This window comes from Callithrix jacchus, chromosome 14 (assembly GCF_049354715.1).
Source record: "Callithrix jacchus isolate 240 chromosome 14, calJac240_pri, whole genome shotgun sequence".
Classification (NCBI taxonomy): domain Eukaryota; kingdom Metazoa; phylum Chordata; class Mammalia; order Primates; family Cebidae; genus Callithrix; species Callithrix jacchus.
In genome coordinates, this window is record NC_133515.1 from 112,795,001 (window position 1) to 112,809,567 (window position 14,567).

The 14,567-nt window shown below is 45.0% G+C and overlaps 1 protein-coding gene across 50 annotated transcripts in view; it reads left to right on the forward strand.

Moving 5' to 3' along the window:
• The window catches only part of MYT1L (myelin transcription factor 1 like), a 565,076-nt gene that overhangs the window by 44,146 nt on the left and 506,363 nt on the right, over window positions 1–14,567 (forward strand). For all 50 annotated transcript variants that reach the window (XM_017964578.4, XM_078350034.1, XM_017964584.4 and 47 more), the window contains exon 2: window positions 11,811–11,910. The gene's annotated coding sequence lies outside the window, so the exon portion shown is untranslated. The remainder of the gene's footprint in view (window positions 1–11,810; window positions 11,911–14,567) is intronic.

Here is a 14,567-nt window from a genome sequence, read left to right on the forward strand (position 1 = left end):
TAGCTCCCAGGGAAGCCCAGCTCCACCTGTGCAGAAGCAGGGCTCTCCATTACCCATCCACACCCCGCCCCTGCAGACCTGCCTCTGTCCTCACAGAGACTCCGTTGGCATGGGGAGAATGAGAGCCTCTCTTTCTGTAGTTCTGGGGCTCTGGGGACAGAGCTCTGAAACTCTCACCCTTCCTGGTTCCTTAGTGCACTTGCCAGGCTCCCCTAAGAATACACAGACTTCCTTTCCCTCCTCAGTGCTGCTTTTGTTCTTCATCTTATTTCTCGGGCCTTTGGATCACAGAAAAGACAGACACGGCTGCTGTAGTAAATGCTCCGTAAGGCTGGGGGCATCTGATGTCACTGGTGTTTTGGGCCTTCCCCTCCCGGAGCCACTAAGCTGGGATCCTCTGGCTCTGGGTGCCTCCAGAGTGGCCGTCTTGGCCATGAATCTAGAGCCTCTATTTTCTTGATCCTGACTCTATGACTTCAGATTTTCTCTGTAAGCAGAATTTGCAAATGAAACAGAAATACGCAAGACAGAGGAAAGTGTTCTTTTGCAGACTGTGTTTCAGGGAAAGAGCCTGCCCTGTTCCCTGCGTCTCACGGATTTCCACAGAGCCCTTCCTCTCCTTCTAGCCCACTCTCCTTACCCCAAATGTGTTCTGATTGCTCTGTGTATAGACTTGGGGATAAAATCAATTAGGGAGAATAGTTTGTCAGATACGATTTACCCAGCGGGTCTGATTTAGTGAAGGCAAACTTCCTTGTGATGCTGGAACGTAACACCGCTTTGTACTTTTTAAATTTACAAACTTTGCTCTTCACTTGAACACATTGTTTAGTTCTCAACGTGGCTTCCTGAGGCTGCGACCATGAGGGCCACAAAGACAGCCGTGTCCCTGCACCTGTCCCAGCAGGGCCCGGAGCTGACCACAGCAGGGCTGGGAGACTGCCCCACCTGCAGACGAGCCACCTCTGGGTTTGCAGCGTCCTGCCCAGAAACCATGTCACTGCTGTGAGGACAACATGTGATCCTTCCATCCACAGAAAACAGAAAATAGCAAAGAAAGCGGAAGAGGGGAATTTTCCTAACAGCTTTTTCCACATCCTAGCATAAGTCTTCTGTGCATCTCACAAAGGTTTTTCCTCCAATTTCAGGTTCATTTTCACATAACGTTTGGGAATAGAATTGCTATCCCAAACAAGGAGGCTGCAGGCTGCCTGAGCAGCACCCACTCCGCTTTAGGAGAGGCTGTGCCTGGCAGTCTTTAGTCCTTCCTAAGCCACCGTCCCCAGAGCTGCATCTGCAGCGTCCACCCCTCCTCCCCACCAGTCACTCTGCAGCAATGCCCGTGTCTGAGGACAGCAGAGCCTTCGCCCGCCCTGTGCACACTCGCTGCCCCTTTGCCCAGTGTTCTCAGATTCCTTCCTTCCCACTCCACACCAACAGAGGGAAGCAGAGCCCACACAGCTGAGGCCCAGGCTCAGAGAGGAGAGCCCAGGACGGCAGTCGGGCCCCACCCACTCCTCAGCCTGGGCACAGCCACCTGCCGCTCTGCACCTCAGGGCTGTGGAGTGCTCCCCTGCACACTTAGAATCACACTCTCCTGTCTCCCGAGATGCTCCAGAGAAAGCCGGGCTGCCTATAGAAATAGTAAACATTATAAATACTCCGTGAGACGGTGACTTTTAGGTTCTTTTCAGACCCGGTCATGTGGGCTCTTCTAGTGCAGGAGTTGGCACCTGGGGACAAAGAGTGCACTATCGGGGAGCCAGGCTGGCCCCGTGGCTGCATGTGACAATGGAGGCTGCTGTGCACCTGCAGCCGCACCAGGCTGTGCAGAAAGTGACCCGAGCTTCACACACCGACCTTCACACACTCAACCTTCACACACCGACCTTCACACACCCGACCATCACACACCCGACCTTCACACACCCGAGCTTCACACACCTGACCTTCACACACCCGAGCTTCACACACCTGACCTTCACACACCTGACCTTCACACACCCGACCTTCACACACCCGACCATCACACACCCAACCTTCACACACCCGACCTTCACACACCCGAGCTTCACACACCTGACCTTCACACACCCGAGCTTCACACACCTGACCTTCACACACCCGAGCTTCACACACCCGACCTTCACACACTCAACCTTCACACACCGACCTTCACACACCCGAGCTTCACACACCGGAGCATAGCCTGTGCAGAAAGTGACCCGACCTTCACACACTGACCTTCACACACCGACCTTCACACACCTGAGCTTCACACACCCGAGCTTCACACACCCGAGCTTCACACACCGGAGCCTAGCCTGTGCAGAAAGTGACCCGACCTTCACACACCCAACCATCACACATCCAGCCTTCACACACCCGAGCTTCACACACCAACCTTCACACACCCAACCATCACACACCCAGCCTTCACACACCCGAGCTTCACACACCGACCTTCACACACCCAACCATCACACATCCAGCCTTCACACACTCAACCTTCATGCACCTGAGCTTCACACACCGACCTTCATGCACCTGAGCTTCACACACCGACCTTCATGCACCTGACCTTCACACACCGACCTTCACACACCCGAGCCCAGGCTGTGCAGAAAGTGACCTGAGCTTCACACACTGACCTTCACACACCCGAGCTTCACTCATACACTCAACCATCACACACCCAACCTTCACACACCCAACCTTCACACACCCGACCTTCACACACCCGACCTTCACACACCCGACCATCACACACCCGACCTTCACACACCCGACCATCACACACATGACCATCACACACGTGACCATCACACACACGACCTTCACACACCCGACTTTCACACACCAGACCTTTACACACCCAACCTTCACACACCCCACCATCACACACCTGACCCTCACACAGCCAACCATCACACACCCGACCTTCACACACCCGACCATCACACATCCGACCTTCACACACCCGACCATCACACACATGACCATCACACATGTGACCATCACACACACGACCTTCACACACACGACCTTCACACACCCGACCTTCACACACCAGACCTTTACACACCCAACCTTCACACACCCCACCATCACACACCTGACCCTCACACAGCCAACCATCACACACCCGACCTTCACACACTCGACCATCAAACACCCGACCATCAAACACCTGACCATCACACACCCAACCTTCACACACCGGACCATCACACACCCAACCTTCACACACTGACCATCACACACCTGACCATCACACACCTGACCTTCACACACCCGACCATCACACACCCAACCTTCACACACTGACCATCACACACCTGACCTTCACACACCTGACCTTCACACACCCAACAATCATGCACACAACCTTCATGCACCAGAGCTTCACACACCCGACCTTCACACACTCAAACTTCATGCACCTGAGCTTCACACACCCGAACTTCACACACTCAACCATCACACACCCGACCTTTATGCACCTAATCATCACACACCCGACCTTCACACACCCGACCTCCACACACCAGACCTTCACACACTCAACCTTCACACACCCCACCTTCACACACCAGACCTTCACACATCCAACCTTCACACACTCAACCATCACGCACCCAACCATCACACACCAGACCTTCACACACTCAACCTTCACACACCTGACCTTCACACACCAGACCTTCACACACTCAACCTTCACACACCCCACCTTCACACACCAGACCTTCACACACCCAACCTTCACACACTCAACCATCTCGCACCCAACCATCACATACCCGACCTTCACAAACCTGACCTTTACACACCTGACCTTCACACACTCAACCTTCACACACCCAACTTTCACACACCGGACCTTCACACACCAGACCTTCACACACCCGACCTTCACACACTCAACCATCACGCACTCAACCATCATGCACCCGACCTTCACACACTCGACCTTCACACACCCACCCTTCATGCTCCCGACCTTTACACACCCGACCATCACACACATGACCATCACACATGTGACCATCACACACACGACCTTCACACACCCGACCTTCACACACCAGACCTTTACACACTCAACTTTCACATTTCCAACCTTCACACACCCAATCTTCATGCACCAGATCTTTACACACCCTACCATCACACACGTGACCATCACACATGCAACCATCACACACCCGACCTTCACACACCCGACCTTCACACACCCAACCTTCACACACCCAACCTTCACACACCTGATCTTCATGCATCCGACCTTTACACACCCGACCATCACATACTCGACCTTCACACTCCTGACCATCACACACTGGCTGGGGCTCTGGAACTCAGAACTCATAATGCATCCTCCTGTCTCCTCAGGATGGAGCAGCTTCCTCTTTTTTGTCCCGTTAGCAAATATGTCACATTTGATTTTCACATTCCAGTTTGTGATGAGCTTCTTCAGGACAAAGACCCAGACACTTTCCTTTTAGCCAGTCTCCTGCCTCCCATCCCCAAGTGTCACCTCTTCCATTTCCACTGGGACTAAATGACTGCTAGATTCAATCTTCTGAAGTCGTGGGCACGGGGGCTTCAGTTTCAGCTCCAACATGTAAAATGGTGGGTTTATTTTCCTAACTGTCCTGAGCCCAGAATATTTTTATTTTATATCATAAAGGGATTTAAGCTCAAATCACAAATCACTGGTTTCATTTTCAGGAGGCAGGAAAGCTGTACCGTGGCTTTGTAGCTAAAACCCAGAATCACAGCCCAATTTTTTCTGTTTTTTTTTTTTTTTTTTTTTTCTCCCCCATCATTCTCACTTCTTATCCTGCTTCTATGCCTCGTCTCAGGGTCCTCAGCATAGAAGGATTTCATGTTTCTTCAAGTTATTCCTTAAGTGAAAATACAATTTATACTGTTTCATTTTTTACCTAGCCTTTTCCTTGCATAATCTAAAGTGATTTTTATAATGGCCTAGAAGGTGAGTGGGCTGGTGTTGTCAATGTTTTCTCTTTTTCATTTTTCTCTAATGGAGGAAGTGGCTGTGGTGTGAAGTTCATACAGATAGGAACTAGCAGGGTAGTAATTCAAATCTGGACATAGTTCTGGGCATTTCTTTTGAGCCAGTGTTTTACAAGCCTGGGTGCATGTCAGGATCACCAAGGGACCTTTAAAAAAATACTGATGCCCGGGCCTCACCCAGACCAACTGAATCAGTGTCTGTAGGCATGGGTCTCAGTGGCTTTTCTTTTCTTTTCTTTTTTTTTTTTTTTTGAGACGGAGTTTCGCTCTTGTTACCCAGGCTGGAGTGCAATGGTGCGATCTCGGCTCACCGCACCCTCTGCCTCCTGGGTTCAGGCAATTCTCCTGTCTCAGCCTCCTGAATAGCTGGGATTACAGGCACGCGCCACCATGACCCACTGATTTTTTGTATTTTTAGTAGAGACGGGGTTTCACCATGTTGACGAGGGTGGTCTCGATCTCTTGACCTCCCAAAGTGCTGGGATTACAGGCTTGAGCCACTGTGCCCGGCCGCCTTTTCAAAGGTCCTAGGTAATTTGAATATGCAGCCGGGTCCAGGAGCTGGGTCTTTAAACTGTGTTGATTTCCTGCCTGTGAGTTAGAGCCTGGGTGCCTCGGTGGACGTGGGGAATGGACACTAGCAGAATGCTGCCATTTAGCCCGTAGTTCTTCCACTTGGCTGGCACATGCAACGAGCAATTACGTTTTAATGACTCTCTTCATTGTTATCTCTACGCCCCCATCACTGTTGTATTTCCTTAAAATGTAAGTCCTTTCATTATACAAACTGCATGAGTATAACATGCTCTTGCTATTATATGGCATGTCATAAAGCACACAGCACCCTGGCCCTTGAGACGAGGTCATCCAATGACTTCAGTCTTGCATGCATAAAGAACCTTTCTAAAAACAAAAGCAGACAAAGGCCCCGCTCCTCAGATGGAAGTGGAAGCAAGGGCTGTGGGCCTTCCCCAGCTCCCTCTCCTTGCAGATGAACGTTTGCTCCATCGAGGCTGAGGGTGACCATGGTGCCCTCAGACATACAGAGCACAGTTCCAAGATCAGGTTCTAGACTTGAATCTAGAAATTCTGACTTTCTCACCTGGTTCTCTGCCCATGTCCTGTAATTTGTGGTTGTGTGGCTGATATCATGAGCTCACGTGGCAGCGTTGTGATGCTGAGTTGCCAATGCCAGTGTCAGAACAGACTCCCACTGAGGATCCCAGCCCCGCTATGGGGAGGTCTTCCCCAGGGAACACAGCACACAGTTCTCTCCTTCCTCCGCCTCCTGGGATCTGTCTCCCGGGAATCTGCCCTTGCTACCAGGGTTGAAGTGAAGCTGTGTATGCTGTAATGCAGGTGAGCTGGAGTTTGGGGATTTCTATTAATTGGATCCACATCTATATCACTTAAAATCTGCTCTTCAGACAATACTAAGAAACTCACATCATCTCTCAGATATCCAGTGCTTTAAAGTATCAGCCATGCACTGACCCTGTATAGAGAGGATTTTGGTTCTACCCACTTAGCCTGTGTTTATTGCGTGAGTGGTACCGGTGAGGGGCCGGTATCTGCTTGCAGAACCTCAGGCGGTGGTACAAGGGCTCTTCTGAGTTCAGTCTCGTGGAAGGATGACAGTTCAAGTCAACACAGCAATCGGCAGGTTGTTATGTGTTTCTTTTTTTTATTACTGTTACTACGGGCGGTTGTTTTATGCCTACATATTTGCAGATACTTTTTATTTAAGCCCAACTGTTTATAAGATATATGCAAAAATTAGCTCACTATATGAAACTAGGCAGGCTTGAAAAAATGATAATCAGCAAATTGAAAATTGTTTTTAATTGAGTATGAACCATTATACTACTACCATGCTTGAAGTATGGGGAAAATCGTAAAAGCCTAAAAACTGTACATAAGTAAGCTCAGTGCATTTAAATAAAGCTTTTTGGCCAACATGCAACAAAGCTTCAACCTATCTGGCAGTGTGATTGATACAGGATATTCCCACCTTAGCCAGACAGGTCCGCCTGTTAGGATTTCCTCAGGGTTAAGAGGCAGGCAGCACCCTCTGTGGCCTTCAGTCTTACTCTGCCATCAGTAGGGGATTCTGTCTGCCCAGACAGGTGTCGTCATGGGCTCCATTTGGTGATAAGAAATCTTGACCTGCCTCTGACAGCATGAGCTGCAGAAGCCTGTAGAAAAGCTACTTGATATGCAAGCCTGTGGCTTACATTGAAGGGTAGAACATTTTTGAAAGGATAATTATCTTGGAGAAAATAACTTTTATTATCAAGTAACTTTGAGTTAAGAAGTATCGATTTTAAGGAGAATATAAGCCCGGCATTCCTGAGACTGAATTGAGTGGGTTACATTGTTCTCCAGCAACATGGTGTTCAAGCTGACCGTTTGTATGTGGCGCTAGTCTGATAAAAATCCAAAATGTAGCTCATTGTAAAATCAACCTGGTAAGTGGTACTCTAGATCAGCACTGTATAATATGAACATAATGCAAGTGGAAGAATTATATATGTGCTATTACATTTTCCAGTAAATGTTAACCGTAATTAAAAGAACCAGATGGAATTAATTTAAATAACATAGTTATCTAACCCAAATATTATAATATCAACAAGTAATCAATATATAATGATTAATGAGACATTTTACATTGTTTTCATGCTATGATCAAATCTTGTGCGCATTTTACATTTACGGCACATCCCCAGGTAAACTGTACATGAGGCTGGTGCACACCCTGCTCATCGCCTGGGCCTGCCCAGATAATGCGAAACACTCTGCTCAAGCCTTCCCAACACTTTGCTCTGTCCAGGCATATGATGAGCTAAGTTTGTTTAAACTTCATTTTAATTGCATTGAGATTTGAGTGTGGTATTTAAGTGCACTTGCTGAGAAATTAGACAGTCAGGAATCGAATCCAGCTCCACTGTTGACAAACCAGGTGATGTTAGACAAGCTACGTAGCTTCCCTGGGCCTCATTTTTGTGATCTGTAAAACTGGTGTAATGTATCTACCTTGTGGTGAGGATGAAATGACAATTCATATTTAGCGCATAGCACACAGTCCCTGTTTCTAGGTCATTATAGATGTATCTTCCCTGTCTCCACAAATGAACAGTGTGTCAGGAAGTGAGACCAGATGATATATCTAGGAATAAATCTGATGTCTGCTTGAGGAAGCCATAAAGCGGGGTGAGTAAATGTTCTGGTATGATCTGTGTACCCCACCAGAGAGTTCTTAACGTTAGGCCTTGTGTTTAGCTCTTTCTCTACGTAAGTCTCTAGTAGGTTTGAATCCAAATTTCAAACTGAGTTGTAGAGTTAGCCTGGCTGAATAAAGTTTTACTTTCATTGCTATTACAATTTCCATGGAAAGGCGAGTGCTTCTATTCTGCCTAAAAAGTCGTGATATCCACATAGAAATAAACTTTGTTTAAAAGACTGCATGAAATGACTATAAATTAACTGAAATATCCATATGAATTTAAAAGACCAAGTTCTTACTCCAAAGTAAAGCTGGATTTCAGAGGTCAAAGAGAGTCTTAAAGATGGTCTCATCTATTATCCTCATTTTGCAAATGAGAAAGTCATTCTGTGCTCCTGAAATTCTCACCTTCCCATCTTCAGTAAATACAGTATTTACATTTTTAACAATTTGTTTTTTAAAAAAAGACTGGAAATGACTCGTGCTGGTAAGTTTTCTGTAAATCACTTACTTTTGAGCATTTGAACAGGTCTTAAGTCCGGAATTTTCCACCAGGATGCTCGTGATGCTTGAAAAAATGTATAAAAGATAGTGGTCCTGATGCTGAATAACTTTGTCTAGTCCATTTTTTTAAGTCTTAAGAAGTTAATACTCTGTTTTGATAAGCCTGAAGTTGTATAAGCTGCTTGAGAATTTTTAAAAAGAATTCAAATAATGTGACTAAAACCGAATCAAAAGCAATGGCAATTTCAGATGAAGAGAGTGTGTGTGTGTGTGTGTGTGTGTATGTATGTGTGTGTGTATGTATGTGTGTATGTGTGTGTTTGTGTATGTGTGTGTATGTGTCTGTGTGTGTCTGTGTGTGTGTTTGTGTGTGTATGTGTGTGTATGTTTGTGTATGTGTGTGTGTTTGTGTGTATGTGTATGTATGTGTGTATGCATGTGTGTATGTGTGCATGTGTGTATGTGTGTATATATGTGTGTGTTTGTAATTGTGTGTATGTGTATGTATGTGTGTGCATGTGTGTATGTGTGTATGTGTGTGTGTTTGTGTGTGTATGTGTGCATGTGTGTATGTGTGTATATATGTGTGTGTTTGTATGTGTATGTATGTGTGTGTGCATGTGTGTATGTGTGTATGTGTGTGTGTTTGTGTGTGTATGTGTGCATGTGTGTATGTGTGTATATATGTGTGTGTTTGTATGTGTGTGTGTATGTATGTGTGTTTGTGTGTGTATGTGTGCATGTGTGTATGTGTGTATATGTGTGTGTTTTTGTGTGTATGTGTGTTTGTGTGTGTGCATGTGTGTATGTGTGTGTATGTGTGTGTTTGTGTGTGTGCATGTGTGTATGTGTGTGTGTATTGTGTGTGTTTGTATGTGTATGTGTGTGTGTATGTGTGTTTATCTGTGTGTGTCTCCCTCTCTTAGGCGATGATAACGGAATGGAAAATAGAACTTGCTGACATTGCTTTGACATTAAGTTTTTTCCACTCCCTGCCTTCTGATTTTGTGCACCCCGCCTCCTGCAGGTGGCCTTCTCAAGTGCAGGTGGGTGTGGAGGAAAGCCGGCTTGTGCCCTGGCGCATTTCTCCAGAGCCAATGCCCGGTGCTTTAGGAAGATGTGTTGCTGGCACCCTTGGCCACGGATGGTCTCTCCAGCCATGCCCAGGTGTAGCGAGCCATGTGGGGCCACTTAAAACCATTAGACCATTTATTCTTGACTGGCAATAGGCAAATACACTTTAACCTAAGTAGAAACTAACTTTATTGTCATTTTCAGTCATAAAGTAAAATTCCAAGACAAGACATGCTCATAAAGGTTTTCTAATGGGTTCTTTGTTTTATTTTTTCAATGTATTAGAAATCATCTGAAACTTGATATCTGCATTGCTTCCTTTAAAAGTGTACATTTATTTTATTTGATTTTAAATGATCTAAAATGCTCTCCAGATTTTAGTACTGAATGACATGTCCTAGAAGAGTCATCAATTCTATCTGCATAAGAGAATGTTTCTGTGTGTGAGCCAAAGCATGTCAAGTGCTAAATGTTTCCTTTTAGAAGAATGAAGAGCAAATATTTGGAGTATTGGAGGGTTTGAGAAATTGGAGGTCAGCCTGGAGTAGCAGGAAGCACCTTGAATTGGGAAGAGCTGGTTTTGAACCCCTGCTAGGCATGCTCTAGCTCTGTGTCTCCAGGAGTTAGGTAGCATCTTGAGACAATGTACCGGGATATAATAATGCCCACTTGGAGGATTAACCGAGGTGCTGAACCTGCCATGACTGACATAGTGTGTAGCCTCTCAGCTGGATACTCAGTCATGGTAGCAGTTGTCATGTGTGATGCTCTTACCATGAAGATCTCTGTTCTTCTGTGACCAGGAACATATCACAAAATAGAAAGTGTGGCTTCTAGGGAAAGTCACATTGGGAAGACCCAGAAAGGGGAGGGCATTCCAGGTAGAGGTAAAGAAATATGCAAAGTCGAAAGCATAGAAGAATTTCATGTTTCATTTTTCCTCCCACAGAACTGCTAAAATTGGAACGAATATGGTTAGTGGGTAGAGAAAGTTGAATTAATGTTCCAAAGGAATTATTGTCCTTTTCTTCCACCACCCCAGTTTTCCATGTGAACCTAGAAAATAGGAAATATCAGAACCTTTCTGCCTCTGTGCATGTTTTTTTGCTTCTATTTTTTAAACATATTATTTTCCATCATGGCATTAGTCCTGGTATAGCCTTAGATAGGCAATCTGGGTTGAGGTCCTAACTGAACCTGCATAAACTGCCATATTGCCATTCATGGTGCACCCCCTACATCCAGAACCTTCTCTTGAAACTGCAGTCACTGCCTGACAAGAAGCCTCCTGGGCATGGAGCTCACCTCTAGCACATCTACCTGGTTAGGGGTCTTTGTAGAGAGGACACAGGCATAGGGACTCTCTCAAGTTCCACACAACCGACCTTGTTTTTTCATCTTTTTAAAGGAAAGACTTTTATTATAACAGATGTGTAACTTTGGCTGGGCTCAGCGGCTCATGCCTGTAATCCAAGATGGGTAGATCACAAGGTCAGGAGATCAAGACCATACTGGCCAACATGGTAAAACTCTGTCTCTACTAAAATACAAAAAAATTAGCCAAGTGTGGTGACCTGCAACTGTAGTCCTAGCTACTTGGGAGGCTGAGGCAAGGGAACCCCTTAAACCTGGGAGGTGGAGGTTACATTGAGCTGAAGTCACACCACTGCACTCCAGCTTGGGCAATAGAGCATGACTCCGTCTCAAAAAAAAAAGAGGAGGAAGAAGAAGAAATACAATTTTGAGGAGATACAGTAGGAGTGTGTAACTCCAAGGCCACTCCTTAGATAAATTTCAGCAAGTGTGTGTGTGTGTGTGTGTGTGTGTGTGTGTGTGTGTGTGGTGTAGGACCTCCAATACTTTAATGAGAATAGCTCAAGATGTAGGGAAACTATCCATTCCCATTAACTCAAGAGAAAAGAGTCCCAGCTTCATTAACCATTCCTTCCTCCTCTCTTACATGCAGGGCAGGTTATGCGGAGGCTGTAGCCAAGGACAAGGCGTGTGCGGCTGTCACCTGGACGTTTGTCCAATCCACGTTGACATTTGAGGAATCCCAGCGTGTGGTATGTGAACCGCAATGAGATCTTACAGTTGTGTTAGGAAAGTGAGGAAGGTTACCTGGGAACAAGCAGAACTCGCAAGGCAATCACTGATTTAAAATTCGGGCAGTTGGGTTCTTTTCTATCAGTTAAATAACTGTTTTTAATGCCTTACTGTTTTTAATGCCTACGTATTTCAGGAGTATGACATCGTCTAGTCAATTACACGCACATGTTAAATTCATCCATCAACTATTACTTTTTCTTTTATCTTTATACTGAGAGCATTGCCTATAATCTAAATATTTCATAAATGAACCAAATCAAGCAGAGAACTTGATCCAAAGCACAGAGTTGTGTTTAATTTCCTCATCTTTCTCTTGTTACACTTACGTGGCACCCTCTGAATTTTGAAGTCCACCCAGCACTACTTTTTCACTTGAGCCTGAGTGCCTGCTTTGTGTGAGGCCATGTTGTAGACACAGCTTGTTCTCCTTCAGCCCTCGAGTACCCTGTAAAAAAGTTGCCACCATACCTCTTAGAAATGAGGAAACTGAGGCAGAGAGAGGTTGGACAAGTAGCCACAGGTGCGCAGACTTCAGACCTTACCTCCAATCAGAGCCCCGCGTTGAGGCTGTAGTTTCTGTTTTCAATGGAGGCACATCCTTGGCAATCATGTGTGTCCCTTTTGAAATCCATCTTTGACTTAATTGTGTAAATGTTCAGCTCTATTAAAGAATGGCATTGCCTGACCACGGGCAGGTCCGAGGTCTGGGCAGCCCTTACTGCTGGGATACTTCGAAGCAGACGCTCAGCTTTTGTGGCCTTCACTTTCTCTTCCAGTTATGAGTGGGTGGAACTGAGAAATTCTACAAATTAAATTTCCAGCAAAGACTGAACCATCTGTTGGACCCAGTGTTCTCTGTTGGCCACACAACCAAGTGTTTTTAAATTCCTACTCTTCAAGGTATCACCTGTGCACTTTCTCTTATTTTTGGTGTCAATATCTTTAGCAACTTGTCCTTTCAATGTCATTCTCTGCATTAATGTCAAACTGCCAGTGATCACATTTTTAAACTTTTATTTTCTTTACATAATTAGTGTGTGTCCATTGTAGAAAAATTAAAATATTAGAATAATAGATAATTTCATTTTTAAAAGCACTGGAAATTCAAAAATTCAGAGAGAACCACCAGTCCTATATTGCTGAAAATTCTTCGAGATCGATTTGATAGTCTTTAATAAGATTTTAAATTAACGTGGTCAAACCGTACCATTTGTTCTTTGCTCCTTTTTCCCTTTATGCATTGTATGTAACCTCCTCTATAAATAACTTTTTTTTCTTTTCTTTTTTGAGACAGAGTCTGGCTCTGTCACCCAGACTGGAGTGCAGTGGCATAATCTTGGTTCACTGCAACCTCTGCCTTTTAGGTTCAAGCGATTCTCCTGCCTCTCAAGTAGCCAGGATTACAGGCAAATGCCACCTCACCTGGCTAACTTTTGCATTTTTAGTAAAGACGGGGTTTCACTATGTTGGCCAGGCTGGTCTCGAACTCCTGACCTCAAATGATCCACCCACCTTGGCCTCCCAAAGGGCTAGGATTACAGGTGTGAGCCACTGCACCCAGCCTGAAGAACTACTTTTCTGTTACCTTATTTTATTCTGTTACCATATCTAGCATTCTACTTTATGGATATACTAAATATATTTCATCAATTATTGTAATTTCGTAAGTTGGACTTTTAAATTTTTGCCTTATAAACACGGTTTTAACAAGTATTCTTTACCTAAAACCTTTCACACTGTTGAAGATTTCCTTAAGATAAATTCACAGTAGAATTGCCTGATCTAAGGCTATGTCCATTTTGAGGCTTTTGAGATGGTCAATATCTTCAGAATCCTGCTTAATTTTATGTGTGGCCGCCTCACTGCATGTCCTTTGCTATTGAAAACACAGCTAATCATCCAGTGTTTGAACTGTCTGCCATTACACATAGAAGTGTCATGAATTCCACCTTAAGAAAAAACTAATCTCATAGCATAAATTTAGTTTTGTAAACCCTAAAAATGTATTTCAAAATATGTTCTAAATTCTCATAAACTCAGTTAAAATTCTGTCACTTTGGTTTTTTTGTTTATATATTGAATCAATGTGTGAAGTACCCACTGTGTGTAATGTACTGCGAGAGGCAGTGGTGATCTGTAAATGATAGAGCCTGGCCAGCTTTGGAGAAGTTCACCTTTCAGTTACAGAATCCACGCTTGTATTAAGTCTCTGAAATACAGTATGGAAAGCATTGCACTTACTTTAAAAACGAAACCTCAGTATGAGCGGTTTAATATAGTGACCGTCGTTATTTCTGGTGCATAACTCTGGACATTTCAAGGTCCACAGCATTAAAGAAAGCCAGGATTGTGTGCATCATACTAAATGCCAGAGTGCGCCCTGGGAACATTTCTGCCCCCATGTCACCCACCCTTAAAAAAGTAGCCTTTTTATTGCTTCTCGAATATTTCCAGGAATGGAGAGCTTACAACTCAACACGGCAACTTATTCCATTGTTGGACTGTTCTGAGGGTTTGAGTACTATTCAAATTTTATAATAAGCATCTGTCGTTCTTACTTTTAGCCTCTGGAGAGCTACAGACTAAGACTAATTCAATTCAACGTAATGGATAT